The 21,880-nt window shown below is 45.4% G+C and overlaps 1 protein-coding gene and 1 long non-coding RNA gene across 4 annotated transcripts in view; one reads left to right on the forward strand and one right to left on the reverse strand.

Annotated features, from left to right (window-relative positions):
- The window catches only part of LOC143357347 (uncharacterized), a 322,767-nt gene that overhangs the window by 220,546 nt on the left and 80,341 nt on the right, over positions 1–21,880 (reverse strand). The window lies entirely within an intron of this gene.
- LOC143357350 (uncharacterized) overlaps positions 9,001–21,880 on the forward strand; it is a 52,612-nt gene continuing 39,732 nt past the window's right edge. Inside the window, exons 1-2 of the long non-coding RNA XR_013082803.1 lie at positions 9,001–9,106; positions 9,247–9,384. This is a non-coding gene — a long non-coding RNA (uncharacterized LOC143357350). The remainder of the gene's footprint in view (positions 9,107–9,246; positions 9,385–21,880) is intronic.

The raw sequence follows: 21,880 nt of genomic DNA on the forward strand, positions 1-21,880 counted from the left end.
CCGCCTCGAGTTTCAGCGACGTGTTTAGACTTTCGGACGCGTTGTGTTTAGTCTTCATATCGACCTAAATCTCGCCTCGAATAACTCAGGAATCCGTGGACTTTCATAAGCGGCCGCGACAAATGTTCGGGATACCATCGCTTGGAACGAGACAACGCCGGCGATAATTGCCAAGAGGTGCTCGCAAAATTGCGTCACGGTGAACATGCGAGCATGTGCATACGAGCGAGGCTCTGATGGAAACAAGGGCGTCGAGCGATTTCTCGAAAACGAAACGAGAATACGCCTCGCCTCTCATTCTCACTTACGATTTTCCAGAAAAGCGGCGACCACTGAAATTCCACGCTTACCTGCAACAAAAGAGCAGAGAGAACCTATTAGATCAACGTTAAAAGTGTACCATGAGTATCATTATATTCTCATCGCTTTGCATTAATTTTCGCCAGAAGTGCGCTAAATCCAGTTTCGCAGAAAAATGCCCAAATAAACACACACAACGTGCCCGCTCTCCTCAAACAATTTCACACTTCGCTCGATTTACATTTCACGCAGCCTCGTCGGCTCTCAAAAAAGGTCGGCGCTTTGCCGGATCGTTTTTGCCCTGGCCGCTATAAAATCGCGGATAGAATACAAAAGAAGCGCGAGCGTGTGTGTGCGTGTGTGCGGAGAAGAGAGGCGAATTTTGTCCCCTTCGTTGCTTTTTTTTTTCCGCCGAAATGAATTTAGACCTCCCAGCTAGCAGCCCCTTAAAGAAGGTTTCTTGTGCGGCGCGGCGCGGCGCGGAGCGGAGCAGAGCGGATCGGAGCGGATCGGTGCCGCAACGACGAGGACGAGGACGGTCGAAAGTAAAGTTTTGGAGGAAAGTTCGGCGAGAGCAAGTTTTTCTCCGGAGCCGATTCCTTCACGTAACCACCGGGTACAGATCGCGGAACGACCGGAGAGAGACGGGGGTCAATTACAAGGGGAACGGCGGCTCGCAAGGCGAAATTCAATTACGTTAGAAAAACAGGCTGATCCGGCCCGTCACAAACGAAATGGCTGTCCGAGAGGGCCGAGGGCACACTGGGCCGCCTGCCTGACCGCCTGACTGGCTGCCAGTCTTTGTAAAGGCAATCGTGTACCACCGGGGGTATCGTTTTCTTCGTCCCGTTCCGTTCCGTCCCGTCCCGTCCCGTCCCGTCTCGTCGCCGATTTAAAGCCGCTCTTACCCGCCCCGGGATCGAACCCGGCGAACAAATAATTTCCCCGCGAAAGAAAGCAGTCCGGACAAAAGACACGTCAGCGTCGCCGGGGATCCTGAAGAAACGCCACCGTTCGAGGAATCTTATTTTCTTTCGCACACTGTCACGGAAACGGACAGTCACCGAATCGACCGCGAACACGATTGAGTTCGTTAAGGGAATTAAATCTTTACGGCAGATCCTTCGGGTTACCGCCAGTCCCGAGCTACCAGTCCCTTCGATACTAGTGAGAAGTCCTAATTATACTGCTCTTCTAATTTTATTGCTCTTCTAGCTCTACTGCTCTTCTAATTTTACTCTTTCTACTGTTCTTCTAATTTTTACTGTTTCTACTGTTCATCTAATTTTACTGTGTCTACTGTCCATCTAATTTTGCTGTTTCTACTGTTCCTCTAATTTGACTGCTTCTACTGTTCTTCTAATTTTACCGTTTCTACTGTTCTTCCAATTTTATTGTTTCTACTGTTCTTCTAATTTTACTGTTTCTACTGCCCATCTAATTTTGCTGCTTCTACTGTCCTCCTAATTTTACTGTTTCCACTGTCCTTCTAATTTTACTGTTTCTACTGTATCTCTAATTTTACTGTTTCTACTGTATCCCTAATTTTACTGTTTCTACTGTGTCCCTAATTTTACTGTTTCTACTGTTCTTCTACTTTTACTGTTTCTACTGTGTCTCTAATTTTACTGTTTCTACTGTTCTCCTAATTTTTACTGTTTCTACTGTTCCTCTAATTTTACTGTTCCTACTCATCTTCTAATTTTATTGTTTCTACTCTTCTTCTAGTTTTACTGTTTCTAATGCACTCCCAAATGTTACTATTACTACTGCCTTTCTAATTTAACTGTGCCTACTGTTCTGCTAACATCTTTTAATCTTCTGTTTCCACCAATTCAGCTGTTCATCTACGTGTCTATGAATCTCGTGCACGCTAAGGGAATTCATAATACTTTTTGCGCGGGACAGATCGTGTCCTTGCCACATGAAAATTGCAGTTTCTCGCACGCAATTCGAAGGACAGCAGTATTTGGTCGGTCTCTGGAGGCAATAAGATCGCGTCGTCATCGGGCCACATAGCAAACAGCCCGGGATTAGGTCATAAGCTCTTAGCCCTCGGGGCCGGCCGGAGCAAGAAATAGGTGTAAATACCTGGCTGTCCGGTGGCGGTGTTGCGCAACATCGGTAATTATATTTATTAGACAACGTTTACGGAGCACGTGAAATCAAAGAGCTGCTGCTGCTCCCCTAAACACTGCCAGGAGCGCTTCTAATGCGACCGGCGCACTATTTCCAGACCTCGGCTCACCTGTTCGACGGCGTCCGACGACGGACGCTGCAAACCGTCGGTGATACAAAATGCTCTTAACATGCCTACAAAGTTCGCGAAGATTTATCGGCCGTGTTCCGCTCGATATGTCGCTTTTTGCGAAATTAGGAACATCGTGCAACATCTTGTGGGTGGTATTAGTGGATGGCCGCGGCTGCCAATTCACCACCTTGGAGATCCGCTGCACGGTGATCAACGGCTAAACTGAGGATATTCGCAGAATCCGTTCAGGTGAGTTGCTAATTTAATGTTTAGTGGAAATATTGGGTACTTGAGCTGTGCCTTCATTTTGTTTCTTATTTAGTGAATTATCATTTAAGTGTGAGCATCCAAATTTATTTTTTTAGCAACATTGCTGTCTACGCGAATAGGAAATTTTTATAGGAATTTAATGGAATACAATTTTTGTACGAATTCGTATAATTTACATTGGAATAATTGTGTGCCGTATTTCAGTTGTATAAAATGTTAAAAGAAAGTCGAAACGAGACTCTAAAAGGGGTACGAGTAGCAACAATGATAATTTCGCGGTTAGATCGAGTGTAGATCGCGGTGCGCTCGCAATAATTCACAGCAGGATCCCCGAAGCGTGTCCTAGCGCGACGAAGCGAGCAGCTTCTGAGAACCGCGGCCAGAATTCGGCCTCAATTAAAATACCTTCTGGTGGATTCGAAACCCCGTGTGAAGATAAACTCACGTGGCTTCTTCCTATGGTTCGTTAACGCGTGAAATTCATCTAGAGGACGCGGTGGAGACGAAAAAGAACGAAAAAGCGCGAGGAGAGGAGAGAAGAGAAAGAAATTCCAACAGGATCGTGTGGGCCAGGTACGCGCGGTGACTCGGCTGTGTAGTACGCGTGTAAAGAGATGATAATAATTAATCAGGCGAGGATCGGGGCCGGGTTACTCTCTCTCTCTCTCTCTCTCTTCCTCGTGTTCCGCGTGGAAACGGGCCCCGTAGATATAACGAGTAGGCTGTCTCCGGCAGCCATCGTTAAATGTAACTGTTACGATCTTAAAGCTCTCTCGGCGCGAGTGCGAGGCGGTTGCGCAACCGGCGTGCACACGCACACACGCCTCTAGATCGCCGCCGATCTAGGATCCAGGCTCTCGACGCACATGGCGCGCGTCGGTTCCCGATAGGTAACGACCGAGTGAATTTTCCACCTTAAATAGACAAGACCATCTGTCCCGCTATGGCGAAAAACGAAAGGCGTAACCTTCGGGCTCACCTTCGAGCAATTGATCTTCTTTTTCCTCGCCGCGAGATCCGATCGGCGAAAAAACTAGTTTCGACCGATTTTTTCGTCCCTGCGCAGAGACCAAGATCCGAAGCATCCTTCAATACAACGGGGAGAGCGTTTCATCAATTATAAAAAATCGATTTCATTGCTTTTGTAATTGTGTTGTAATTCGATTTTCCACTGTTCATTTGAGCCCTCAGAAGTTCATAAACTTCTTCGGGAATACTTAGTCAAATTTATTAGAAGCAACCACTTCAGTTCCATAATTTTTCTCCGAGCTACCAGTCGCGATTTCTGGATTTTTCGACATGGTCCCGAATTTTTCTACGATTCTAAATGAGTCTATCATGTAGAGCGATCTTTCAGCTTTGATTTAAGCTCTCAAACAATCGAAAATTCACACGGGAACGTATCCCAAAATCGTTTCGAAGGAACCCCTTGGAGTCGAACCAGTTTTCTACGAGCTCGTGGTGATGGTTAATCAATTTTTTCGACATGACTCCGAATTTTCTTTTGAATCTAAATAGTCCTATCACGTAGCGCGATCTTCCAGCTATGATTTAAGCCGTCAAACGTCCAGAAATTCCCACGGGAATACATCCTAAATATAATTTGATGCAACCCCTTAAACCCAATAAGCTTCAACCAAACTAAAAATTTCAATTAACCAAAAAGTTCCACGATTCTTTCGGTCCCTGTTAACAACTATTGAACATCAACATCGATTTTCATGTAAGGTACTATTACACGAATCTACGCGACGTGTGCATCCTGATCGATTCGCAACGAGCAGTACACAGGTTCGTGAGCGAGTTGTCGACGAGAAGCGGATCGAATCGCGCGTAGTACAACATTACAGATTCCGACGCGTGTAAGTAATCGCATGTAACACGAACCAACGACGAGTAACAATTACGGTGTAGGAAATTTATGTCACGGCGGTGCGGGACCAGTTGCAAATTAATTCGCACGCACGCCGCTCGTTACCGAGACGCCGGACCGCGCCGGATAGACCGTGGAAACTGTTGCGATCGGTTCTTGTAGTTATTAAAGAGACAAACGATCGATGATTACGAGCGCGTGTTCCATCCACCCACGATCCCGAGCTCACGAACGAGATCATTTCTACGGATCTATCGGCTATCGCGGCTGTTGTCGGGCTGTCAGACCGTGACTGGTCCAACGTGTATATTTTTGCTGCGTCGTCGAAAATACTACCTCGGACATAATATTTATAACCTCGATCTTCTCCGGAAATTAAATCTGTTTCGTGGGATTGGAATATCAACCTTCCATTGCAATACAAAAACAAGCAAAAAAATTAAAACGATTATGGTACATAAGAATAAAATGAAAAATAAAATCTTGTTTTAAGTATTTGGAAATTAATTTCTTTTTATGATAGATGAAAAGAATATAATACGGAATATGTAATTGCGGTTGAAAAAGCTGCAATGAATTAGATTTTTAGTTGGAATGATATGAAAGATCATAATGAAACGCGATTCACTCAATTAATTTCTAAAAATGAACAACGAATTGTTCTGGCTCCTGCATACATATTATAATCGACGAGATAATGAGCATGTAATATTAACAGAAAAATAGATATTATTAAACACATTAAATATAATTGCACCGAGTTGAGCCCTGATGCGGTCTTCGCAATAAAAATTGACTCGTCTCTCTTTTCTAAACGCTGTAAAATGTTGAATTTCTCCACAATCCGTATCTCCGTAGGCATAATTCGACGCGCACGCAGTAATATAAAATTCGGTACAAAACACGCTGTACTCCGAAATTTATAGTACATAATTACAGCATACAATCGTCCCGGAACGAACTGTCGATTAAAATCGAATCAGCCGGGATCGTTAAAGCGAATTAAATAAAAAGCGAACGCGCTTTTATCCGTATGACGCGGATGGTGAAATCGCGCGTTAAAAAAAAAATGGAGCAACTGGAAGAGGTTTGTTACGATCGGTATTCCCGTTCGCGAATCAAAAATGCAAACGAGCGGGCCCCGATGGAGAGACGGAAAACTCGAAGGCACTTGGCGTACGTTCCGCGGCTCGTTAACCCGAATTAATTACAAGCGGCTCCGCTAACGACTGCCGTTTTCAACACCTCTTTTTCTCGCGTCAGCCGCCCGTCTCCCCTTATCTCTGTCCCCCGGTTTCTCGCTTCTGTTCTCCCCTTTACTCTTCGGCGACCAAAGGGACTCACCGTGCCGTGTGTGCACAGAGAATCGCCGGAGTGTTGTTGGCCTCGATTTGTCAATCCACCCGACAAATCCTAAGTAGGAACACCGTGTGTCATTGCGTCCGACTGAAACCGTTTCGCGCAAGCTGACTTTCGTTTACGCGCTCTCGCTTGTTGCGCCGCAATCCCCGTCGTTTAGGCACCTTTGACACGCTGGTTATTGAAAACAGAGGCCAGGAAGTTTACCCGTGACGTCAGCGGCTATCTCTTGCACCGTGGTCTTCACAGATTCCGTTCGCACTCGCAGCTATTTTCACTCTGACACCAAACTTTTCTTTCGACCCAGAATATTTCTATTTCACACGACTTTCTTCATTTTATTCTTAAATAAAACCAACAATCTTTTAAGAAAATGCCACGCATTTCAATCGATCAGAGACTCATCGCTTGAAAGGCCCGCTTCATCGATGAATAACTATGACAATTTCGAAGTTACAAATGTACAAAAAATCACGCGCAGAGGCTAAATGTGTATAAATATGTCAATAAATTTTCATTAACATTCCTCGCTTGGTTTGGGAGAAAAAAATTCCCGGAGCACAGGTTGCGGGGAGTCCTTCTGGAAAAGACGCCACGAAGGACACGGATACTCGTTTTGCCAGTGACACGAGCGTTCATTAACTCTGTTGCAGAATGATTACCCCATCGAAAGCGCATTCTCCAAGGCCGATTATGAAGGGACGAGGCCCGAAATCGGCGTCCCCTTCAGCCCCAGCACCGCGACAGATATCGCGCGGCCGTGTCCGTCAGCGTTTACACGCTATGAATTATATTTGTACGTCGCGGCGGTCGTTCATTGACGGCTCGGAGGGCAGAAGACAAGGGGGATCCTCTCGATCGTCAGAGTTTCGCCGTGGTTCGCGGTCGCGCGCGCCTATCCGCTCGTAATGAAGCCATTGTTCCCGCTGATAAATGATTCGCGTCGTTCGCTGTCGCCGTTTTTCACTCTCGGCTGGCAACGCGGAGCTCTTCTCTCGGCCGGCTAGCAGCTTTCCATTACGTTATCGCCGAGCAATGGAAACGGTTCATTATGGAAATCGCGATTACGGGACGGCCGAGAGCCGTCCGTCGAAGTCTTTATTGCCGCGGCGTGGATCCACGGACGCGCTTTCGCCTGCAACGATCCTCTTCTCGGATCCTCGTGACGAAACGCGACGCAATTAACCACGCGGGCAGACGCACCGAACGTCCCCATGAATATTTATGAACATCTTTTCCCGGCACCGGACCGTCTCCGATGAAAACCCGTAACGATTCCGACTCTCGACGACGCGACGTCACGGTGCGGGCTCCGCGAATTTTTTTCTCGCAAACCAACCGGGGGATCTTAACGAAACTTGGCTGACATATTTACACACGTTTACGCTATGTGTGTGATTTTTTGTACACGCGTATCGTCGAAATTGTATCAATTAGTAACAAAATTGCCTCGCCTAGAAATTTTTCGGGAACTTCATAATTTAACTACACTAATCTAAATGACACCGGTGTGCAAAAATTCCTGAATACAGCACAGATACGCAAAGTTAAATCTGCGAAGTTTCGTAACAGCAGGTTTTCTCATTTTCCTAAAAAATATTCATGAATCACGCCCGCACGTTGCAGAGCGGTTCGAAGAAGCGAGCGAACACGCATCCGTGAAAGCAGACCTTTTTCTCTTTCTCCGGCTGGTTTCTCGGCTAAATGAATTATGAGAGGCCATCAGCGGTACACGGACGTCTGCAAGGGACGACGATACTCGTGTCGAAAGTGTCGAAACGCGTGCAGCATCGCGAGGAAGTCTCTCGATGTTCGCGCGTCGATCTTTCTCAGCTCTCGGGCCGCTTCTTTTCGACGTTTTCTTTTTCTTTCAATCGGGTCCGCGAATATCACGCAGCGGCGGCGGCGGCGGCGGCGGCGGTTGCTCGTAAAAAGCAACGCCGATCGGTGCCTTTCGAATTCTAATTAGCCAGCGGCGTGCATGAATGAAACGCACGCTGAAAACGGTTGCGCAACCGGCAGCCACCGTCCGCGAATGATTTACAGGCGAGATATCGCCGGGAGATTACCGCTCTATACGTTTTACCGGGAAGGACAACGCCGTTTCGCGGGGGATTTTTAACGCCAATTATAGCAATTATTCGGTGCTCGCGGACGTTTCTTGCAATGGCTAGACGATCGCCAGCTGCTCGCGTTTTTGTCGGTTCGACTCGACGGAAAAGAAAGCGATCGACGCTCGTTTCGCTATCGTGGGGATCTAGAGTGTCGGGAATATCGGGTACATAAGTGATCGACACATTGGTGCGTTCTAAATTTTGGTGGCACCGAATTGTATAATTTAGGCCCGGTGAACGTGTGTCTGCAATTTCGCGCATATAATTTTTACAGATTTTTTTTGTGTCTTCTAGGTTTACAATTTACGAGAACCGAAGTAAGACAAAGATTACCTCATTGTGTCAAACATTATCATTTTTAATATTAAACCTACCACCGCCGGTTAAAATCACCGGTCCCAGATTTTTTATTTTACAATTACCAAAATTATAAAGGTGCACAAAATTCAAATAAATTCAATCTCGTCATTTTTCTAAGACATGTGTCAGTTATTTTTAAGACTCGGTAGGTTTAGTGTTAAACATTGAACCACGAAGAAAACAAAAGTTCATGTCATCCAAGTGAAATAGAATTTGAAAAAATAAGAATGCGAGATGGTAAAAACAGTAAAAATGGGCATCTATTGATCTGATCAATTTTGAGACTCTTCATTGGATCTCGAAGAACCTCTCGCCGCCCTGATCAATCATGTCTGCACTGTTGCCCAGTGTTCTCCATAATCTATCATGATCGTACAAGTGAACATCGTTTTTATCGGGAAACCAGGCTGCACAACCGATCATGGTTGGATGGACCGTCATCCACCGTCATCCTCCAAACGATCGAGAGTTTGAACCCTTTCCAGAAAGACGCGAGGATCAGTGAGCTATGAGAAAGTGGATGAGCATGTTACCTAGAACCGTCTCAAGAGCCCGCAGAACCATATTTGTTCGAAAATGGTAAAGTCTTTTATGTAACTCATAGATGGTCTCGGTCTTCTGTTTGGACTGTGGTTTTTACGGCGCCGGACGAAAGAGGATAAATACTTTGACGATAAATGTCAGCTGACAAGTTTGTATAATTATTGTCTTTTTTTCAGCGAGCGGTATCAAGAGGAATCTAGGAGAATATAGAGAAATAAGCATCGAGCGATTTGTCTTTGTCGAGTCGGCGGTTTTTCGAGACAAATGACATTCTGCTTCGCGTCTTTCCACGCATTAATGTCTCCCGGAGTAGGGTAAGTCTGAACAGTTAGGGATCCCTCTAACCAAAGAATTATTACACGAACACTATGTGACTAGTTAAGGATCCTTCCAACCAAAGAATTACTACACAAACACTATATGACTAGTTAAGGATCCTTCCGACCAAAGAATTATTACACAAACACTACGTAACGATTTCGCTATTTAACTAGCTACTTAACTATCTATCTACCTGAGCATTTAATTCGCTATTCCTCATTTTTAACGATATGCTATACCGTTGAAAATTTTTATATTCGAAGCTGCTGGATATATCATTTAATTCTAGGTCCATGAGTATTACTAGAACTATAGACTAATATCCTCTCCTCTTTCTCCATAAAAGAGAAATTTTCCCCATCCCTTTAACATTGACATTTTCTCCAGCAAGTGCTTTCAATGTAGTAGCACAAGAGATATGATTCTGAATAATCCATAATTCGCAATAATAATGATGAATAAGCCAAGCTAGAAAATCATAGGATAATCTGCAACAAATCAGATTGCTATCACAGAAAATCGCCAAAAATTCTCGGTGGAAAATCAAATTATCCGGGTGAGAAACTTATAGTTCGAGATGGAGCCTCGGGGAAATAAAGAACCTAGTCCCTGCTGATCGAACACCGGCCCCAGACCCGGATGAGCCCGGCTCGTGTGAGACCAGAGCACACGCGACTACACTATAAATAGTCAAGGAGCAACGCGTCGTTTCGAAACGCGGCGCGATAATTCATTCGACATATTTCTTCCGCGCCGTTGCACAGCATTAAAATCCAGCCTCGGCGAGCTGGTTCCCCGTTCCATTTCATACAAATCGATTATCCTCGCCTGGAGGGGGCGGGGCGGGGCGCACACTTTGCGCAGAGATCGCAACTTGCCGAGGATCTGCAAATTGAACAGCACGGAGAGGACTGCTTCCTAATCTCTACTGTGCTCCACCTACTTCTAATAATTTACACGATCATGTATTAGATTGTTTATAATAATAGTTTGCGGATGCTCGACAATTTACGATCCCTGTATTCTTCGTGGAGAAGTTGTTCGCGCGACGATTCTCCTCGTCTCTCTCTCTCTCTCTTGCGCGCGTGTCACGGGCGAAAGGATCGAGATCAACGAACGATCGAGGGATTAAGGGAAGTCCGGGCCCACCGCGAGGCAGCTTGAAAAAATAATTACGAAACTCTCGGTGCCCGTCGCGGCCCCCAGGAGCGAGACACCGTTGCCCGGATTAATCTGACAGCGGAATCTCGGAAGGCCGCGAGCACACGAGGAAATTAATTTCGCCCGGGCAATTAAGATGTCCGATCTGCGGGCCACGTCCGTCACGATCGATCCGGCCCTTTCGGGGGGGAAAGCTCGGACGACCTTCGAGCGAGGCTGCTCCGCGCTCTCCTTTCTCGGGGGAATGTTTTTGGGGAGAAGGCTACGTTATTATTTCAAAAAACTTTTACGTTGTATTGGTATCTCAGAAATTCATAAAAATTTCAGCGTTGTAATTAGGAGCAATAGACGTCACATGCATAAAAGGAAATAAATTATGCACAATGGAAATATTCTAGGTCAGAAGGAATTTGAAACAGCTTCGAAAAGGGTTAAGCTTCGAGTTTGATTTAGAGTAGAATAAAAGAACACTCTGGAATTATACGAAATGTTCGTCATGTTTAGGAATTACAGGAAAATTAAACGACGCGAAACAGAAAATGATATTTTCGATGTGTTTCCGGGCATGATTAAATGAAGAAGAATTTTGATATGAAGACAATGTCTTCTACGTACGATTTTGTGCATTTGAAGTGTAGGGTGCGGAAAAATCCGACGAACAAAAATAGGCAAGGCTCGTTTGAGTGAACAGCTGCTCCCAAAGATGATTCTCGGCGGAATGAGGCTGCGCGGCACGAATAGCATACGAAATTCGCGAGTGGAAGGAGCCGAGCGTGCTGAAAGCGGGGTCGAAGGAGAGTAACGAAGAAAAAGGTGGAAGTGGTTCGAGGAGCAGGAGAAAATTGAGAATGGCAGAGACAGAAAGGAGCCGAGGACAGGTGGTTTGCATACGCGTGCTCGCCGCGGCGTGCACGGACGCGCGCGGGCTGAATTTTAATTTTCACTCGGCCGGCATGATTAAGGGCCGCGTCGCGTTTTATGCGAGCGAGATCGTACCGTTTCCGTGCGTGACTCTTTCCTACCTGGGGATCTACCTGGAATCGGTGGTGCACGTAATAAACCGCGAAAACGTGGCCCGTTAGAAGCACGCGACTCCATCTTCCTCTCGAGGAGCAGGAAAAAACCGGGACAAATTGCTCGGGCGGACCACGGTGATTCATGTGACGTCATCTTCATTTTCTTTTTTAGTCGAAACGCTCGATTCGGACACGTTTCATTTGCGTTGGCTGACCGAAATGTTATTAACGAGTGAAATAAATTTTTACTTAGCTCCTATAGATGGCAATGCGTGTATAAAAATGTTATTTTGCATACAGATCCGCAGTGTAGCTAATTACCGAGCTCTCTTTATGAAGTACCTCGCCGTAATGTATTCTTCGCTTTTATCTTGAACCGTGTAAAGCACTTCCTACTTTCTTTTTCTTATTTACGTTTGCTTGTTTTATTTTTTCATTACTTCCAATTGTGATTCTCATTTACGTACCCTCCCCTCCCCGCACTCTGCGTCGCACGCACATCGTGAAGTAAATCGACAACAATAAATCACAAATAATTGGTACACGAGCAAAATTCGTTCAATAATGAAGACACAGAGGTTTCCCAATCCCGTGGCGAGTAAGCAGCCAAGCAAAGCGAAATCCTCGGCAAGGTGAGAACGGCCTTAATCCTCAATTACCTGGATTTTACAGTCGCGTAATGATTACTTTTAAACACCGTCGGCCGATTAAGCAACACAATTTCTCGCGAGACCTCGAGCGCCGCGAAATAAAACCGTTTCTGCGGTTCGTAAATATCACGAATCGGGCCGAACCGTGGCTAAGGACCGAGAAGGAAAGCAACAACGAATTGAAGAAAGAAAGAAAGCGGTCACGCGCGCGAGAACAGAGGGGAATATTTTATTCCCTGCGCGGCACCACCTCACCTTTCCCCTCGGCTGCCCCGTTAATGGATAACGCGGCGATATTTAACGCGCTATTTAGCCGCGAGAGCGGAATTAAGTCTTAATTTACAGGCATTATCTTCGGTAAGGCTTGTGGATGGCATTCTTCTTATCTCGGCCACTTAACCGCTCATCTTCGTGGCCGGGAACGCGTGAAATGCCGTACCGCGCTTTGCTTTAGCGCTCTGCGGTGGACAATGTCGCCGTCAATGTAGATTAATAAGCATTATCGCCGGGTCGAAGCTCATTCGCGATTTACGAGCCGGCTCCCCTTATCGCGGTACTTATGGCCGTTTAACGCTAACCCTACTGGCAAAGGTCGTACGGCGGGTCTCGTATTTCAGTTTGCGTTTGCTGGGAGAAATTTTCTGCTACAAATTTGGCCTCGATATTCTGTCTATCGTTCTTGAAGAATTGTAGGTGTTCTAAATTTTAAGTCAATTTTATTTGAACGTCAATGAATCCTTTCGACCAGAGAATGCAATTTTTACCGCAATTCAGTAAAAGAAAACGTCTAATTCATTTACAGAATATTTTACTTACCATAGTGCTTTCTTTCATCATCCTGAAAGCTCATTTCTTTCTTTCATGAGTCTATTTAAATAATAATTGTGGTAATGTAACATTACTGGTAAAAATTGGATATTTCATACGCAACAACCGGAAGCTTTCGATCTATACATAAAATCCTAATAAAATATAAAATAATTAATACAGAAATATTTACGTACGCTTACGTATCAGTACTGTGTCAACAAAATCGATCGACTGCGTTGGAACCGGATGATTAATTGAAAATCGTGTAAATGGAAAAGGGAGACTCCGTTCGCAGCCGGTGGGTGAGCGCGCAACGAGTATAAAATCCGCCGATGACGAAAAGACAGGGGAACGCGAGGCACGCTCGCGCGATTGCAACGAATCTCGTCGCCGGGCCCCGCCATTCACTTTCTCTGGCCGACTCGGCTCGGCTCGCCGGTCGATTTGCATTCGTGAAATCTATTTTCTGGAGGCGTGCAGGAATTAAACGACCTTGCGGCCTCGGCTGCCGCCGCGTTGTGGCAGCAGGTCGAACAGGAGAGAGAGAGAGAGAGAGAGAGAGAGAGAGAGAGAGAGAGAGAGAGAGAGAGAGAAGAGAGAAGAGAAACAGAGTGAAGGAAAGAGAGAGAAGCTATCGATCTCGAGCGCGTGGGCGCGTTCATTGATAGCCCGGTAGCCGATGCGTAACTGAGCGCAGCGAAGCGGCACACGACCCTGCTTGTGACTCGAGTCGACTCGACTCGATTCGACTCGACTCGACTCGACTCGACTTGACTTGACTCGAAAGCCAACGTCGAACCCCTTGAATTCCTCTATTCTCTTGCACTGGGTCGCATTGCTGCGATATCCGGCCTGTATACAGATTAAGCGAGATTCTTGTGTAACAGGTTCGGAAAATCGACTCTTTTTCTGCGTACATGGAAAATATAACTTCGCGATAGTGTGCTCGTTCGTGGTGAAATTTGTACGGGCAACGAAGTTGCAGATCATTTTGTGCGATGCGACGCGGTTTGAAATTCTGAGTTCTAAGGGAGCTTCATACGATATTCTAAAAATTGTGTACCTACTTTAAAATAAATTTAATAAATTTTTTCTGCACAGATGGCAAGTGTAACATTTCAGTAACATACTCTAAAAATTTAGCAGTGGAATTTGTAGAGATGACGAAGTTGCAGATCATTTTGTTCGATGCGACGCGGTTCGAAATTCTGAGTTCTAAAGGAGCTTCATACGATATTCTAAAAATTGAATACTCACTGTAAAATAAATTTAATCCATTTTTTTCTGCACAGATGACAAGTGTAACTTCTCGGTAACATACTCTAAAAATCTAGTACTGGAATTTGTAGAGATGACGAACTGACAGATCATTTAGTGCGATACGATAGGGTTCGAAACTAAAGGATGCTTCACGCGGTCGCTTAAAAATTGTATACTTCTAACATAAATGTAATCGATCTTTTTCTGCGTAGATCACAACTATGACTGTTCAGTGAGGTGTTCTTAAAATTTGATGGTGGAATTGGTCGCGATAACGAAGTGACAGATCACTTGAAGACAAGAATGAAACCGCTGCGAACAATGTATTAATGAACTCTCAACAGTAGATCTCCGGTTGTCTGTTAGAAAATTGCCGGCAAGTAAAGCGTTAGCACGCCTCGCGAGAGCATTGAATCTCCTTTTTACACCGGCATAAAAATCCTCCGACCAGCAAAAAGATCTAATCCCTCGATCGCAGCCATAAAAGTCTCCTCCGGTACTCGCGCAGCGTACACTCCCATTTCCAGCGCTATCAATTGCGCGGTCGGCGCATCAGCTGCGCTCAAACGAAACGTAAAACAAGGGAGGGAGGAAAAAAAAAAGTATCATTAGCGTCCTCCTGGTAGAGTCGGCAAGCGGTTACGCGAGTTCGCTGCGTTTTAGTTACGCGTTAGCCGTCAGCCGTCGGATTATCAATGAACGCGCCCACGTGCACGGGATCGATAACTCACGGTCTCTCTTTCTCTCTCTCTCTCTCTGTTGCCAGAGAGTGTTCCGCGACTCCCCTCATTACTATACCTCTCGCGGCTCATTTACAAAGTCCTTACGAAGCGGCGGGGCGCAGCCAATCGACTCGCAATTACCAGCCTCTCGGCACCACCGGCTACGATCGTAAACCGGGATGAAGAAACGCCGGGAAAACCTCTTCCGTTCGCCCACGCGTGGAAACCGCCGAGAGCAAGCCGTCCTCCAATGAAAACGGGAAAGAGCATCTTCTGCGGGAACACTCGCTCGTGGAAGAGTCTCTGCAGCTGCTGGAGAGACCATAGTCTCCCCTCGAGAAGCCTGCATCGCTCTTAACAAGCCTCGAAACGAATGCTTGACATGATTTTTAGGATTCTTTTTCTTTTGGTAGGGTAAGGTGATTTTTACGTGTTGGAGTACGGCTGGAACGTGCGTACAATTCTTTTGTTCTGGTGGTTAGAAAACCTGTATGCAGCTATTGGGGACGGGAAAGCTACCCTTGATTTTTTAATCAGTTCTTCCTGTCGATTTCACACGTTTATTTTTCTGTACATTGTGAACGCTTCTGTACGTTGTGAGCCCTTATTTACAAGGAAATTGAAAAAATTTAAACATTTGTCATTTGAAATGGAAAAAAGAGATAAAAAAATAAAAGAGATTAGTCCAAGGGTTTCACGAGAATCAACAGTTTCTGACTTTCGCAGTCACACAAGAATTGCACCAACGTTTAAGGCCTGTCCGCAAGACTTGTTGGTAAAAAATCGTGTTCCGCTAGGAACTCATGGAAATATGTCTTCACCGCACCGAACAGAAATAATGACTAACTACGTGTGTACCTCTGGGCCACGGCGAAGGTATCATTCCGACTAGACAGCCAGGCTTTAGGCGACAGCCATGATTTTTGCAGGACGTATATGTCCGGCAGTGTTCTAAAGATTTAGAGGCAGGACTGCCTCTCTTTGTCGAGACATTAACTCTCGTGACTCGAACGACCAGTCGACGTATTTATACGCGGAAAATTACGAGAGCTTCTCCGCACGGCGCACGTTGATACATTTATTTGGTGAAAATTGAATTTACTCGCTGTCATGTCGAACAAGCGTGACAGACTCGAGATAAATAAATCTCGAGGCGAATGAAAGTCTCGTTACACGAGAGACAAAAAAATACAAGAATTTGTGCGGTTTCCAAACTCCGGACGAGGTGGAATTGATCTCGAAGTTAGACCGTTAACCCTTTAGGGACGAACTATAATATATTATCTAAACTTCCAAGCAATTTAATTATCCAAACGATGCAAAATCGGGGAATGAAATTTCCTGAAAATGTTAATTAGTAAAATACGAAAATACTAAACAGGAAAAATCCGAGTGTGTTCTTCGGGGAAAATAATTCTATTTTAAGAAATTCTCGTCCAGAAGAGGGTCAGAGGAAAAGAGTAATTTTATTGAGACAATCATACTGGTGTTAATGTCCCAGTAATGACGCGATCAGACGGGGCCAATGTCCCGGCGCGTAATTAATTCTGCAATCCCGCCTCTGCAAACTACGCCGAAGGTAGCGTCGGCCCTGACCTTTTCGTCGTTGACAGGTTGGCGCCACGTCGGTGTGCCATCCTCGACAGTTCAGTCTCCAAGATCTCCTCTCCGAAAGCTCGAGGATCATTAACGACGGAATATTAGACGGATCTATGTCGTTTGACGAATGACGAACGATCGGCGCCCAGTTTCCGGCGCTCGGTTGCTCGTTAGCGTAACTTCCTTGGAGACTTCTCGACAGCTTTCACGCCCTGATCATTTCCAAATGAATTTTTGTCGACAAGTTTCGGGACCATTTAATATTCAGGACAGGTTGGAATTGACCCTAGACACGCTTTTTGACTCCGCGTTTTGTTAATGGACAGCGGATTTCATTTTTGGGAATAGTATTGCTTAATAGTGGTGGTTCTAATTTTTTTTTGTCACTTCCTAAACGATGATGAAAAGTGGCAGTGGTAGAATGAAGTCTAGAGCAAACTACTACGCGTTGTCTACTGTACAGTTAACAAACAACTGTCTTCGTATTTTCGCGCATAAACTATATTAGTTATACACAAATAATTTTAATAAAAATTTCATTTTATATTTTATAAAATGATCCTGTCAGATTCTTATCCAAATTGCTAACTCCAACGTATTAAGTAAAGTTCAAGACGTAAGATCAGTAAGTAGATCAAGACGCTCATAGTCAGACAAGAGCTCGTAAAAGCCTCTCCGCAGCAGACGCATCCACAATGGCTCCCTCTGCTCTGAGAATACTCTAAATTGCTTCTGAAGACAATACCGAACAACAAATGCCATTAAACAAACAGAAAACTAGTGACAGATGACGTCACAAAAGAAATTCGAAGTCTCAACAATAGGGTCGTACATTTCCCGTGAAAAAACGTCGGGAATGGCCACGACTTCGTTGCGTCTGACTTTCACGAAACCATAATAGCTCTATCAATAGCTATATCAATCTCAGCCCACGCTCTCCCCGGAGACCCTAAACCCATCAAAGTTTCGAAGACTCATCGAAAGGAATCGAACGGCTCCATCATCGCGGCGAATTAGGGGAGACGAAAGAAACCGAGAAAGAAAGAGACAGGAGCGTTGAAACAAGAACGCGTGGGAAGCATCGTGTCACCGTGGGTCCCGCCTAATTTTCTCCGGGCCGGCTTTTCGTTATTAACGCGCCAGATCACCGATACGAATTAAAATGAGCGAGTGCCGCTGATTTTGTCGGGGTAATTGAATACGCGCCGATCTGTGAGCGGTGGTGGGGGAGGGGCAGAACCCGATCGCAGTACGAACGAGAGAGGAGAGGAGAGGAGAGGATCGATCTCTGGCCTGGTTTTCTCTCGAGCACGAGGAGGACCGGTATAATGCATCGGAGCCGAATTATTACCGCGGCATGCAGATGAGGCCACAATCGAGATATCGCGTGTACCCTCGCGATGCGCGTGTACGTGCGTGCGTGTATATAGATACACACATGTATATATGTTTCGAGATAAGATCGGAGTTCGCTGGTCGGGAGTTCGAGCTTCGAGATCCGAGGAACTCGTGCGCGAAGGTCTGCTCTCGGTCCTTGAATTTGCAAGGATTGCACTCTCGGAATCTTCAATCAAAAATCCGGAAAAAATTCTCCAATACAAAGGCACCTACACGAAATGGGAAAGGAATATGGGTACCGCATCAATTATTTGAGACGAACAAGAATATTCGTCGATCAGTTTGCACTTCATTGCTATCCAGATTGCGTAGAGATCCATTTCTCAGCAGAATCTTTACCGGACATGAAAAATGGATTGTTTATGATAACATAAAGCGTTCCAAGCAATGGCTTTCTGCAAATCAAACCGCAATATCAACCCCTGAACCTAGCTTATCGCTTAGAAAGGTGTTACTGTGCATTTGGTGGGACTGCCGTGGCATAATTCACTTTGAGTTGTTGAAACCTGGAGAAACAGTTACTGCTGAGTTGTATTGCCAGCAATTACAACGGCTGTATTCGGAACTATTGAAAAAGAGGGCATCTTTAGTGCACAGAAAAGCTCCATACAGCGAAATTCACTCAGGGAAAAATCAAAGAATTGCAAGGGGAAGTTTTACCGCACCCCCCGTACTCGCCGGATATTGCTCCCTCTGACTATCATCTTTTCGGATCTCTGGAGCATTATTTAAGAAATTAAACATTCTGTAGAAGATGCAAGGGGGCACCTTGAGTCATATTTTGCTTCACGAACCCTGGATTTCTAGGGGATTGAAAATTTGCAGGAAAGATGGCAAACTGTCTAAATTAGGAAATAAAAACATAAATTTACTACAAAGTTTGTGTTAGATTTCAAAATAATTGATTACTTAAGGTCCTCCTGTAGAATATATTTTGCAGAATCGATGCAGTTCTGAAAGTAGGAAGGCTCGCAAGCAGTTTACGGTTACTTCGGTCGGAGGAAGACGGTCGGAGAGGATTCGGAAAAGAAGAGATCGTGGGTTGGCGGAGGTGCACGCGCCTGGTTGGAACGCGAGCCAACGCGAGCGAACGCGAGCGAACGCGAGAGCGGCACGGCCAGGAAAGATGACAGACGACACGGGGGTCGTTATAACGTACAAGATGCCCACGTGTCGCGACGCTACCGCGGCCCGCGGTATCGATTTACGATCTCGATAAAATATCGCCCTCGGCCGCCGGGAGTATGTCTTACAGAAGTTATTATTCAAATGTTCCCCGATGCGAAATGTTGACTTACAACGATGTTCAACGGGCACGGATACGCTCTCCGATGAAAGATGACGGGCGCGGTCCGAGGTGGACGCAAAAATAACGCTTCCTTACCGCGTCACGCGAAACCTCGATCTACCTTCTACAAACTTCCCCAGGTATTAAACATTCTTTCCCAATGTGCACGCTTCGTGCCATCAGGAACCGCGAGCACATATGCACAAGCAATACGAGCATCTCCTAGCTACTGTTTTATTATTTTCTGAACATTCGTTCATTGAATTCAGCTTCACACTTTTTGAGAGGCGTTCCAGTTTTGTGAAATTTTAACAAAAAAATGTGTATTATGTTCTTCACCGGTTTATTACGTCAAAAAACATTTTAAACAGAAAATTAATGATGGGCTGCGAAACTGGAGGCTTCAAGCTTTTTAAAAATTGTAATAATTTTACACCTCGACAGTTAGGCTAGCAATCTTAACAATTCTACAAAATTAAATTGACTGGTTTAATGTAATAAATATTGGCGACTTAGGATGTCAGTTAAAATGAATGAAAAGCCAATTACTAGGCCAACATGCTATTGATAATTACAAGAACTCAATCCCTAGGATTAAAATAAACACAATTAAAATTTCCAACAAACACAGTTAAATGACCACTGGTTAAACAAATTCTACGGTGTCTCTAGGGTTCCATTTTGAACCCTGGGGTGTAAGGACACAAAGGGGGGTGTGCACTGAACAAATATCGCAGCAATCGGCCCCAGGCCAGCCACCGAGCAATGATCCAGGATCAAGGCTGGACAGAGTGGTTCCACGGGAAGCTTTTTATCGAGGCTGTCGATCACGGGAGGGAGGATCGTGTTCGGCGTCGATCCGGGGAGATCTTTCGCTGGCAGGACGCCGCGCCGCTATGGAGGAAGAGGCATGGGTCGCGGCCCAGGTGGACGTTGCAGAGGTAGAGAGGAGGGGGGAGGGGGGGGACAAGGAGAAAAAGGAACTCGAAGAAACTTCCTCCCTTTCGCGCGCTCCGCTCACAAAGGCATCAGAGGAGCGATCAGATAGGGCACCTCGGCCCCGCGGCTGGACTACAAAGTGATATCCGACGCAGATATTGTGTGTGCACACGGTGCTCGCCCGATTACGTAACCCCGCGGCAAGCTGGCGCTGATTCACCGCGTAGAATGCCCGTGACCGGGCCCCAAACGACCCAAGAACGCCCCGCTTCGGGCCCGAGACGTCGCCCGAGAATTCTTTCTGTCTGATCGGGTCCTGCGTAATTTGTTTCGCGCGATCCGCGTCGATCCCATCGATCCCGAAATTCGTTACAAAACGATTTCTGGAAACAAGTCTGCATTTGTTGGGACCCTTTTAAGGTTCCGTTATTTTTTGGACCCAGATTTTGCGACCAAAAAATTGGAAAAAATTCTGAAATGTGTGGCTTGACAGTGTTTATTCACTAGATTTTTCTCAAAATGTTTGCACTCAGTTAAGGAGACAAAGTAGGTGGAAAAGTGCTGGTTCAATTTTACTCCACGAATGAAATTGAACTTTTAACTTTGAAATTAAATGTAATTTTCTGCCGGTGGAATTATCGACCAAAAAATTTGGAAAAATTCTACAATGTGTGTCTGGAAAATGTCAATACGTGAGATTTTTTTCAAAGCGTTTACATATAAATGAGAAGATAAAATGAGGGTTAAGTAGTAAGAGAGCAAAATTAGTAAACGATTGTCTAAAAGGATCTGAACATTTCCATCTGTACAATCGTCAAAAGCAGCTTTGTTGTGAGGATTAAAAATTGACCAGGTTGCGCAATGTCCATAATATTTCATCCTTTTTGCATTCGTACCGTATGAACGCTATGTAGCTTCTAATAAATCTGCCCCGAAGCAAATAAAGTTATTAAAGAAAGGTAAAAAGGATCGCAGAGAAGCGACGAATGTCAGCTAAATGAACACTTCTGGGACCCCGAGGCGCTTCGATGGCAATCTCCGCGATCCCTATCATCTACGGTGTCGCGATCTCGCGGCGAGATTACGCTTGTTTCATAATTCGAGAGAGTCGATCGGCGATTTATCTCGCGGCAATGTTTTCGACCGTCTTCGCCACGGGTCCTCGTCGCTCGCTTCCAAGATCACCGTGGATAAGCTGTAACAATGAGATGATAAAGAAGACGAAGAGAAAGCCCGAGGCGGTGGCGTCTCGAGTGGGCAGCGATTCGCGCGATTACCATCTCGCGAATTATTATTTCAGGGAAGAATGGGACGCCGCTGGAAGAAATGGCACGCGCAAGCCGTGATATACTGCTCGGAGGATCGATCTCTCGATCGAATATTTGGGACCCGACCTTGAATCCCAGAAAACCAAGACCGTCGATCTACGTAAATTTTTAAACACTCTTCTACTGGAGGTTCGAATAACTATTATTATTTATTGTTACCGTAGTCCTCGATGCGCCTAGGATAACGTTTAACGTGTCAGGCCAGGCCCTAATGGTCAGGCTATTTCTCCAAGTACAATAATGAATGGAAGTAATTCTGAAATGTTCGTTTTATCAACGTCAGAAAGGATCCCTCAAGTTTCCAAAGCAGTCGGGTTG

The sequence above is a fragment of the Halictus rubicundus genome, chromosome 9, assembly GCF_050948215.1.
Source record: "Halictus rubicundus isolate RS-2024b chromosome 9, iyHalRubi1_principal, whole genome shotgun sequence".
Taxonomy (NCBI): Eukaryota; Metazoa; Arthropoda; class Insecta; order Hymenoptera; family Halictidae; genus Halictus; species Halictus rubicundus.